The sequence below is a fragment of the Pseudophryne corroboree genome, chromosome 5 (genome assembly GCF_028390025.1).
Source record: "Pseudophryne corroboree isolate aPseCor3 chromosome 5, aPseCor3.hap2, whole genome shotgun sequence".
NCBI classification, from domain to species: Eukaryota; Metazoa; Chordata; class Amphibia; order Anura; family Myobatrachidae; genus Pseudophryne; species Pseudophryne corroboree.
Genome location: NC_086448.1, coordinates 222,565,548 through 222,578,171, shown reverse-complemented (window position 1 = coordinate 222,578,171; position 12,624 = coordinate 222,565,548).

The window sequence follows — 12,624 nt, the reverse complement described above, 5'->3', positions numbered from 1 at the left end:
TCTTCCTTCCTGCCGAAGGACCTGCTGTGCCCCGCGGTATTACCGGGGACCTGCTGCCCCCCCGCGCTTGCTCCCCCTCGTGCCGCCGGGCCCGCGGAGGGCGCACCCGCCCGCTGGCCCCGGCCATCCCTTGCCGCTGGTGCTGCACCCCTTCCTCCTCTTGTTCCCTTCGTGCGCCCAGCGTTGCCTACTTGAGGCACACGCTGCACCCCCCTCATGTGTTCCCTCTCCCTGCCGTCTACCGGCATACGGGGAGAAGGAACGGGTGATTTATGGGCAGCTGGCTCCCCTGCGCGCGCACGTGCGCGGCCTGTGGAGTCCGGAACGAGCGTGGGCGCGCACGCGCCTCCCACGTCCTCCCGTCAAAACTCTCCCGCCTTGATCTGCCTCTTCGGCCGCCGCGCGAGGCTCCTGTATAGGCCCCGCGCGGCGACTGCCTGCTCCCGCACCTGACCTCTCCCCCCGCCCGGCACGAACACTCGGCCGCGGCGAGGAAGGAGAGTTGTTTTCTGTCGCTCCCGGGCGCTCACCGCAGCGCGCATGCGCGCGCCCGCGGGCGCCCGACCTGCTCCCGGGTACGGCGGCCCCCGGAGGGGACGGCCGCCGCCCGCTGATCCTCGGGTGGCCTGGAGGGACCACCGGCCCCCTACGCCGTCCTCGTCCTGCTGAAGTGCTCCCGGCCCCCGGCGGCGAGCCCGCCCGGCCCCCGTCCGCGCTGCCGACGGCCGTGGGTGTAGAGGCCCTAGCGGACGGAGCCCCGTCCCTCAGGCCACCCACCGCCTCCTCAGGGCCCGCTCGGACGTCCGAGCCCATGAAATGAGCCGGGGCCCTTAGCACGCGCCGGGGCCTAGCAGACATGTCAGCAGGCACCAGGTGAGAGGATATAAATAGGGAGGAGAAAAACACCACAGATGCTAATAATAAAATATGTGTGCAGCAAAAGCAAGGTAAACCAAAAGTTTTTTGCTGGCACTGCAGCACTCACCAAACCGAATCACCAAGAGGACTTAAAATGGCTTCACCTTCCCTATATATATCAAGCCCTCCCCTTAAAGAAGGCTGTACTTTCCTTACAGCTAGGTCCACCCCTCCCCAGATGTTTAACCCTTTCCTCTCCTATGCAGTCAATACTCTTTTCTTCTTATAGTGGTGTCATACTTTGAATCCTGAGAGGGATCAAAAATAATAATTCAGGAATCCCATCCAAATATAGAAAAAATAAAAAAGTGGGAATAAGAGTTAAAAATTCTGGATGTACTTAATGAAACACACACTTCTAGTACACTCTTGACTACAGATAAATATTATACGAGTCAATCCAGTGACATCTAGTGCGCAGCATTCTTATTTTAATCACTATTTCTTTCTTATAACACTACTCTATTTTCTTTTAATATTTGCTGGTTTTAGTATATGACAATAAAAGTTACATTTTAATATATATTTGTGTGCACCACCTTAGGGCATTTCGAGTCTTTCTTTCCTTTTTTTGTTCTTGTTGACATATTTTGCCTTTGCCTGTGGTAGCACCCCCCGAACATTCTTACGTACTATAAATATGTTATAATAACAACAACATATGGGGGTTCATCTATTTGATGTGAATTAACCTGTGCGACTAGTATCTGTATAGCAACCTGGTTGTGATCTTGGTTTTACTCAAGCTGCCACCACACAGAGTTTTGAACTGATGCTCTTGCATTTTCCAGATACTTAAATCATGCTTACAAAATCTACACACATGTAGCACGGGCCTCTACAGGCACATGAATTCATAGAGTACAGAGATAACACTGATATATTTCTAGTATTATTGAGAATTATCTCCAGGGTTAAGTTACAAAGAAAAACAAAGGTAAATAAGCTAGACATACAATTTTAAGATGCACAGATTGATATCAAGTAAATTAAAATGAATAAAATGTCAGAAAACCTAATAATCTTACTGTGTGGTTTTAGGTGAACTGAGTGCGGGAGACAACATGAGCAGAAGATGGGACCACTCCTAGTATGAAGATACTCCCTTAAATCGTGATCCCTCAGTAGTGTGTGCTTCTGATCCATATAGTTCCACAACCCACCTCGTCTCTGTAGCTCCCACACTTTCCAGGCTGCAGGAGCTTCCTGTAGATGGAAATTAGGTGTCTCCAGGGACACTACATCAAATCTCTCTCTGGCTTCAAGAAAAGTATTTATACTACCCAGGAAGTTGGGCATTGGACCTCAAAGGGACATGGCTTAATAGTTATACCTTTTGGCAGGATATTAGATCCCCCATCCTGCTGGTAGTTTATGGCAGAAGAGGCTGAATGAAAGACTGCAGCTGACACTCTCTTAGCCTGCCTGTCTCCAGGGGCCCGAACAAGTGCACTGTACAGTGAAAAGCAAACATTAGTTCCATGGAAGTTTAGGACTCTTAGTTCACACCTTAATACAGTTCAGCAAGAAGCTTACACAATGAAGATACATTTTTGAACCTAGCAATTAGTACCACACAGACATTTATAAAATTTACATTTTGGGAGAACTATAATAATTTTCCTCATGGTCACAGCCAGGGTATAACTCATAGGACTGTGAGCACAAATTACTCAGGGCACACAGAATGCATACATTTAGAACACATGACTTTTATATCTATCTATCTATCTATCTATCTATCTATCTATCTATCTATCTATCTATCTCTCTATCTATCTATCTATCTATCTATCTATCTATCTATCTATCTATCTATCTATCTATCTATCTATCTATCTACCAATGCATACAAGGTCCCTGGCACTCCGGACTTACGTACACCTTGCTCCGGTGCCCTCCCTGCAGATCAACATCTGTACATATATCCTTTGTATGGGCGGCACTCAGAGACTTTCACCAGGCAAGTTAAGTGCAAAAAAGACCCCACTGGCCCAATTTAATGGTTACGTTTCGGGGTATTATCCCCTTCCTCAGACCGAGTCTGAGGAAGGGGATAATACCCCGAAACGTAACCATTAAATTGGCCCAGTGGGGTCTTTTTTGCACTTAACTTGCCTGGTGAAAGTCTCTGAGTGCCGCCCATACAAAGGATAGATATATATATATATATATATATATTAGCTGAATACCTGTGCTTCGCTACGGAATTTCAAGTATAATCACAAAGAGATGAAAAGTGCTGGTATTTAAGCAAATTTAATACTGCTTTAAAATAGGCTCATTTGTGGTAGAATTTTGTCAAAAACTGGTAGCATCAAAGTGTCCCTCCATGAAACCTCCCGAGAACACACCAAAACAATAAACAGATTTTATTGTATGGGAATCTCTGTAGTCTGTGTCTCGTTTTCTGTACACTGGGATATACCTAAAGTTAACTGGTTAGTTTATCACAGAAGATTAGCAATTAGGTTCACAACAGGACATGCTCTGCCCACCGCTGCCAATCTTTGTCAGACTGCACCTATGGGTGGGCCTTCCCCTGATTGATGCTGTCAAAAGGCTGGCACTGAGGAGAATAATCCGCCTCCTTCTCTGCCTCATCCCACCTCTGATGCGGCCCTGCTCAGTGCTGTGAATGCTGGGATGACAGCCCAAGCTCTGCCCCTTGTATGTTAAATATTTAAGGTTTGCAGGGATAGGCTTACTCTATTCCAAAGGGACCTAGTTCTCCTTGCTTAGCTTCTCTCTCTCCTTAGGGCTCCTATGCTGAGGACGAAACGTGTTGGTGCCTGTTACTGTACCTAGGAATGTCACCTATGGACAGATAAGCATTATAATTTTGAGCTCTTGTACGTGTGCTACTTACTATTGTCTGCGATGTCATATTTGTTTTTTATTTTAATTAAAACTGTGGAAAAGTTTACTTGAAGTTATGGAAAAGAAAGTTATTCTGGGGATTGCTTTCCCTAGCCACATGAATCAGCTGACCACTCGCATATATATTTTTGTTTGAAAACAAATATGCAGTTTTAAAACAGTACACACGATGCCTTGTTTTTTGTTCTCTCTTTTTTATGTATTGAGGGTCATATGACCGAAGACACTAAATAAGAAGGAGAAGTTAGTCCTTTTCTATCTCAAAATATATATATTTTTTCTCACCTTAGCACTTTTTTGCACTTTATCGAATGATCACTTTATTAATAATTGCACTAGTAGGTGCTTGAAGTATATTATTGATTTTAGCACTTCTCTATGTGTGATTCACAAACACAAAGCTCAACACTTGTTTTAAGCAGCCACCCAAATAAATGGGGAGTACTCGTTCTGAATAGAGTTTTTATATTGTCACTTGTGATCTGGAAATCATTTATTTATTCTCTTGAGTGGAATTGACATACACCAGAGTGCCTGGTTCTATATTGTTTTTTTATATATTGTTTGCACTGTTTGGTGCGCTTTACCCTAGTGTGCTTTGGTCATGTGCATCTATAAGCCATGTGATCCATGCAGTTTGAACTGAGCTGCAAGTTAAACAAAAGCAGAAAAACAAAAATATATATTTCTATCGTTTGTACTGTTTGGTATGCTTTATACTAGTGCACTTTGGTGGTCATTCCGAGTTGTTCGCTCGGTATTTTTCTTCGCATCGCAGCGATTTTCTGCTAATTGCGCATGCGCAATGTTCGCACTGCGACTGCGCCAACTAAATTTGCTATGCAGTCAGGTATTTTACTCACGGCATTACAAGGTTTTTTCTTCGTTCTGGTGATCGTAATGTGATTGACAGGAAGTGGGTGTTTCTGGGCGGAAACTTGAAGTTTTATGGGTGTGTGAAAAAACGCTGCCGTTTCTGGGAAAAACGCGGGAGTGTCTGAAGAAACGGGGGAGTGTCTGGGCGAAAGCTGGGAGTGTTTGTGACGTCAAACCAGGAACGAAACTGACTGAACTGATCGCAGTTGCCGAGTAAGTCTGGAGCTACTCAGAAACTGCTAAGAAGTGTCTATGCGCAATTCTGCTAATCTTTCGTTCGCAATTTTACTATGCTAAGATTTACTCCCAGTATGCGGCGGCTTAGCGTGTGCAAAGCTGCTAAAAGCAGCTTGCAAGCGAACAACTCGGAATGACCACCTTTGTTCACATGCCTCTATAAGCCCTGTGACCCAAGCAGTTTGAACTGGGCTGCAAGTTGAAAAACAGAAAAATAATATATATATATATATATATATTGTTTGTACTGTTTGGGAAACCCTGCCCTAGTGCACTTTGTTCACATGCATCTATAAGCCCTATGGGTCTAATTCAGATCTGATCGCAGCAGCAAATTTGTTAGCTAATAGGCAAAACCATGTGCACTGCAGGGGGGCCAGATATAACATGTAGAGAGAGTTAGATTTGGGTGGGGTGTGTTCAAACTGAAATCTAAATTGTAGTGTAAAAATAAAGCAGCCAGTATTTACCCTACACAGAAACAATATAACCCTCCCAAATCTAACTTTCTCTGCACATGTTATATCTGCCCCCCTGCAGTGCAGATGGTTTTGCCCAACTGCTAACAAATTTGCTGCTGTGATCAAATCTGAATTACCCCCTATGATTCATGCAGTTTGAGCCAAGCTGCAAGTAAAAAAAAAATCTATTGCTTGTACTGTTTGGCGCATTTTACCCCAATACACTGTGGCAGTGATTCATAGATGTGCTATAAACTGCCTGCCGTGTGTTTGTGCCGCTGCTCTGTTGCTTAGTAACCAGCCAGGATGGCAGTTTGACAAATCCAAAGCTGGAAGACTAAATCAGAGCCAAATCTAAATCCAGCAAAAAATGGTCCTGTGCACATCTTTAATACAGTATGTACACAATGTTATGTACTGAAGTGTCATATAAACAATAGAGCAGTGTACTGATAGTGATCATTAATAATTCAAAAAGTAGACTTTTTTTCCATATAACATATAACACTCCCATATCTGTCTATTAATCCAATGTGAATCTTGCTTTCTTGGAGCAGTCATAGTGAAATTATGAATTAGTAATCCAAGTAAGTGTACACGATTTTAAATAGTATAATGTAACCGTAACCATAATGAATAAAGTAGTGAGACTTGAAGGGGTCAATGTGCAAGAAGCAGCTAGATATTACTACTGGTGTCATCACGTCCACATACTTTTACATCAGGAATTCATAATTCACAAAATCCATGCCTTTAAGAAACATCTCAGCCTGCACCAAGTTTTATTAGGTCACACAGGAAGGGGTAGTGCCACAACCCTCAACTATGCTCATCCCTCACTTAAATACCCCTGCTCTGCCTATCCAGGCATAAGTGGCGGGAGGAGTAGGATTTGCAGAAATATAGATGTAAGTGAATTAAAGCATTCTGGAATTCTGTACATGCAGGGCCGGTGCAAGGTTTCTGGGCACCCTAGGCAAAATGTATACTATCACCCCATCCCGTCACCTGTGCCCCGGTTTCTCTGTGCTGTTCTCCCCCCACCCCATCAGCTGTATCCTAGCTCCTCTGTACCACTTCCCCATTCCCGTCCCCTGTGTCCCGGATCCCCTGTCCCGCTTGTCCCAATCCCATCACCTGTACGCCAGCTCTCTGTACCACCTCCCCCCATCCTGTCACCTGTGTCGAGGGTACTGTGCCGCTTTCTCCCATTCTGTCATCTGTATCCCGACTCCTCTGTGCCACTTCTCCCCATCCCATCATCCATTTCCAAGCTCTTCTGTATCGCTTTCTCCCATTCCGCCACCTGTGTACTGGCTCATCTGTGCGCTTCCCCCCAACCTGTCACCTGCAACTCTGCTCCTCTGTGCCACTCCCCTCCACCCTATCACCCGTATTCAGGCTTCTCTGTGCCACCTCCCCCTATTATGTCACTGTGTCCCGAATCCTATTTGCAGCTTCTCCCATTCCGTCATCTGTATCCTGGCTCCTCTGTGTCACTTCCCCCCATCCCATCACCCATTTCCCAGCTGTTCTGTATTGCTTTCTCGCTTTCTCCCATTCCATCATCTGTATCCCGGCTCCTCTGTGCTGCTTCCCCTATCCCATCACCTGTTTCTGTCTACTTTGTGCCATTTTCTCCCATCCCATCACCTGTGTTCCGGCTCCTCTGTGACGCTTCCCCACAACCCTATCACCCGTATCCCAGCTTCTCTGTGCCACCTCCTCCAATTTTGTCACCTGTGTCCCGGGTCCTATTTGCAGCTTCCCCCCATTCCGTCATCTGTATCCTGGCTCCTCTGTGCCACTTCCCACCATCCCATCACCTATACCCTGGCTCTTCTGTGCCGCTTACCACCCATCCCATCACCTATATCCTGCCTCCTCTGTGCTGCACCTGGGCCTTGTTACTGAGGGGTCTATTCATTAAGAAAATGAAAACTGAATTGTTACTTATCACTATACATCGCATTGCTGCGATGTATAGCTATAATAAGTGGCAATTTATATATACTCACCCTTCGATGAAGCACTGCGGAATCCAGGGGACCAGCGGTGATGTCTTCTCTAGGCAGTTCCCTCTCCGATGTGCGGAGTCAGCCAGCGGGTCCCTCTGCGCATGCGCCGCCTGTTGACCTCCTGGCAGGCCGCAGTGGCTGCTGGGAGGTCGGGGGCGGAGCCAGCGCCGGGTGTGGACAGAGAGCATGAAAGCATTGAGCTTCCCTGCTGTCTCGGCACCGCAGTTCAGGTTACGCCATCCTGAGATGGAGAACCTGAACCCCATGGAGAAGCGGAAAGCAGAGCTTTCAGCTCCTTCATGAATTGCACTCACCATACAAAAGTATGGTGAGGCGATTCAGTCACAGAGTGGGGGTGTCGCTGGAGAAGTCAGGGACTTCTCCACAGTAACCCGCTCTGTGAATTACACTAGACAGAGAAAAGCAGGGCTTTTCTCTGCTACATGAATAGACCCTTTACAGCACTATCTACATGTTAAACATCAATACATCCCCTTAAAGAATTACCACAAAATATTAGCACAGCCTCCACCCCCCCCACACACACACACACACATAACTTTTAGTCACCCACAAATAACTACAATATACCAAAATAAAACATGAATTCACGACTCCATAACAGTACTACACCCCACCCCACATAATATTACTGCAGTACCCACCTCCCCAGATTATATTAATAAACTCCAGATAACAGTAAAAATCACCATAAGATACTTACTATACCTCTGCTTGAAGGAGGTCCTGTAGTCCCCTGTCAGTCACCATGGTCTCCCCATAGAACTGCAGGGCAAGCTTAGCTCAAGAAAGTCAGGACCGAAGGAGCAAAAATGGGCGGAGCCCCAGACGAGGAGGCGGAGCCTGGGGACGGGAAAGAGAACGTTGGTGGCTTGTCCCGGGGGAGGGAGCAGCCACTCACTGTTCAGAGAAGGAAAGGGGGGCGGACGCAGGACACTGCTGCTGCTGTCTGCGCTGCACCAGACTATGACATGTCTGCAGACTCAGCCAGACAGCACCTGTGAGGTGCGGGAGTGGCGGCCGCTGGTTATGCAAACCACTGCCACCACCAGCGATAAGTAAAATAAGGATGTCTCTTTGAGAGACACCCTTATGATGCCATCAGCCTCACAGCCGCCCCCTCAGGTGCCGGCGCCCTTAGGTAGCTGCCTAAAGCTGCCTAATGGTAGTGCCGGCTCTGTGTACATGCCCAGTATGGACATAAAGAAAGGAGCAGACACTGGGGTAGATTTACTAGAGCAGTAACTAGACATTTTGGTGCATTGGCACTTTAGAATTGAATTGAAATATTCTCATTGTATTCATTTATAAAATACTAATAAAGCTACAGGAACCCTTAAAAACTGCAAATACTATACTGTATTTCAAAAACTCTTAATCTATATTAGCTGTAATGTAATTGTTAACAAAAGAGAAAATGTAGTGTCACTTTGCTTTAAGGATATACTGTAGGATGTTTACTCTTTCTGTTTATGCAGTGTCTAATTAGTCTTTTTTTTAAAAGAACCTGGAGTAATCTGACTACCGGTGGTCATGCCTCCAAGGAGTACACATTTTAAGAGAGCTCCTGTGCCGCTGTTATGACCGATATCCACCTGGGCTCAGTGGCGTAAGTTCGTCACAGTTGCCCGGAGGCAAGTTCATACCAGTTGCCCCCCCCCCTTATATTTAGATACATACATACATACATACATATATACATATATTTATGTATGTGTGCATACGTGTGTGTGTGTGTGTGTGTGTGTGTGTGTGTGTGTGTGTGTGTGTGTGTGTGTGTGTGTGTGTGTGGAGTGTTCTGATTTTTTTTTATATACTGTGTATATACATTTCATTGTCTTTTATTTTAAATCACACACTTCTTAGCAGTCATACTGAGGATTAGAACCCACTGACAGCAGACACTTTACTGATGGAGCTATTTGCTCCAGTACAGGAAGCATGATAAATGTAACTATATGACGTTATGTGTAATTGTCAGAGAAGTAACTTCATATAGTGAAAAGATAGCGTCAGCCATCAATTAACTTACTTCAATGGTGTCATAGAATGGGGGGAGAAGAGCCCCCTTCAGAGCAGGAGCCCAGTGGCAGATGACTCCATTGCCTCCCAGAGTTCTGCCTCTGCCTGGGCTCTGAACCTATCTTTGATGCCTTCACAGCAGCTAGACATGTGCAGGATAAACACCAACAAGGGTTCACAGCATGGACCAGCTCCCAGAATTACAGTTTCCTTGGAGTTTAGCTCCAGTTTGGAGCATTGGATTCAGTCACCATTTTCCCCTGCGGCCTACACATCATAACCCATAGTGGCCTATTCCTTGGACCTGCCTATAGCAACATCCTCCCCAATTGTTGATATTGGAAACCTCCTGAGACCTTATCAAAACAACCTGGTAGTGGGACCCTGCTTTATAGTGCTCTGCTGGTGAAAATGCCATATCTTACTCTCTCCACAGAATGTACCTTTCAGCTCTACATGCTTCTAGGCCTTGCTGTTTGGTCCTGGGATAATGCCTCTTGGTGAACTGTCTGGCAGGATTGGAGAACCACTCACTCGTTAGTCTGTGTTCTGATGGAGCCTAAAACAACCTTGGTCAAGGCTAGAGCTGCTTAGTAAAAAGACCCCTTAGCTCTTTATGAAGCAACAATTTCAGGTGTTCGGTAATATGATTTCCTCTGTTGTGTCTAGAGATGAGCGGTTTCAGTTCTCCAAGAACCGAACCCATCTGAACATTGAGATCTGAGCTGGGTTTCCGAGCCTGGCTCAGGTTTTCCCACCAGCCTGGGATCTGAAAGTGAAGCAAAATGTAATCATCCTGCTTTTGGATTCTCCTGGGTTTTGGATTCTATATAAGTACCCGTGCATCGGTACCATCTTTACTCTGGCATTGGAGATTGTACAGTCTACATGTGCTGCCTTTCTGTGCTGAGTTGTGTGCTATTCTTTAAGGGGGCAATGTCTGAACTTAAGGAAGGGGCTGCTGTGGTACTCTGGTGTACATAAGGGGCTGCTGCAGGGGTGCTCTGTCCATAAAACAGGTGTTTTGGGTGTCCATAAACTGGGGCTGTACAGTGTACATGTGATGCCTGTCAGTGCAGTGTTGTGTGCTATTCTTTAAAGGACTGTCTGAAGGAAGGGGCTGCTGTGATGCTCTGGTGTACACAAAAGGCTGCTGCAGGGATGCTCTGTCCATAAAACGGGTGCTTTGGGTGTCCATAAACTAGGGCTGTACAGTGTACATGTGCTCTCTGTCAGTTCTGTGCTGTGTGCTATTTTTTAAGGGGCTGTCTGAAGGAAGGGGCTGCTGTGGTACTCTGGTGTACACAAGGAGCTGCTTCAGGGGTGCTCTGTCCATAAACTGGGGCTGTCTGACTGAAAGGGGCTGCTCTGCCTGTCCATCAAGGGCTGTTTCCTCCAGGGGTGCAGTGTGTGATATAAAAAATAATAATACATATTTTGGACTCAGTTTTGTGACACTGTCGGTGAAGCTAAACTGCAGTGTGTAATAATAATATATATTTCTGACTCATTGTGTGACACTGTATCCACCAGTGTGTGCTATAAAAAAATAATAATACATATTTCTAACTCATTCTGCGACACTGTCGGTGAAGCTAAACCACAGTGCATAATAATATATATTTCTAACTCATTTGTGTGACACTGTAACCACAGTGAGTGATATAAAAAGAAATACCTATTTCTGACTCATTTGTGAGACACTGTAACCACAGTTTGTGATATAAAAAAGAATACATATTTCTTACTCATTTGTGCAACACTGTCGGTGAAGCTAACCTGTGGTGTACAATAATATATATTTCTGACTCATTTGTGCGACACTGTAACCACAGTGTGTGATATAAAAATAATACACTTTTCTGACTCATTTCTGTGACACTGTAACCACAGTATGTGATATAAAAAAATAATAAAAGAACAATTAACAGACTGGGACCTAGGTCACAGACTATTATGAACCGGCGCTTTAAATGTAAACTTGATATCAAACTGTGTAATTAGCTGCGGAGTAACTATAGCTTGCTAGGCTGCAATAATAGTAAAGAACAAGTAGAACGAAAATTACTCTACACTCTAAACACTTTGTATAATTACATGTGCGATCTGTCTAAAAAGACTAATTGACAGTGGGATTCAATAAAAATAAATAAATATTTTATCAGAGATCATAAACACCACATACATTGACATTAGTTTGGTAGTTTTTAAGCATCAGCTATTAGTGTAAACATGATTCAAATACAGTAGCAATAAAATAAAATAAAATGTTTTAAAAAGAAACTCTCAGTTGGTTCATATAACCATATAACTGGCGTCCCAGTGTAATGGTTGGATTTGTTGTCCCGCAAGAAAAAATTTCACAGTAACGTTAGTGAATTAGTAATAGCATGCAGTCTGTTATAATTACCCACATGCTGGTTCCTGATTTTTTGGCAGTCAGGGTTCCATTATCAATAAATCACACGTGGTATTAGTTCTGCACTATGAGGATGCAGCCTGTCTAACTCTGTGTACTTTCAGCCCCACTGGGAGACACTGAACGCCTCCATGATGAATAGTAAGCGCTGGCCGCTTAATAACTGTGAGACCGTCAGCGATCACTCGCAGCTGATGTGTTTTAGGCCTCACAGTGGAGGTCAGGCAAGGGTCAGCCGGTGGGTAGCAGAGAAATTTTCCAGTGGTATGTGGGAGCCGTACGGAGCTGTGAGCTGGTAGGTTAAGCAGTAATAGCCAACTGGAGAGTGCGGGTGAGGAGAGGTTGGTGTCAACGCGTTTCTGACTCATTTGTGCAACACTGTCAGTGAAAATAACCTGCTGTGTGTAATAATATATATTACTGACTCATTTGTGCGACACTGTAACCGCAGTGTGTGCTATAAAAAATAATACACATTTCTGACTCATTTGTGTGACACTGTCGGTGAAGCTAACCAGCAGTGTGTAATAATATATATTTCTGACTCATTTGTGTGACACTGTAACCACAGTGTGTGATATAAAATAAAATATATTTTGATTTAAATTAGTATTTTGTGCTGTGTCATCCCAGTATACATCCAGGGACTGCAGCTGCTCCGTCCATCTAGGGGTGTTCTGTCAGTCCACCCAAAATAAAAGACATCTTTTGAAAAATATTTTGTGCTGTATCTTCCCAGTATACATCCAGATGTGCTCTGTCCATTTCAGGA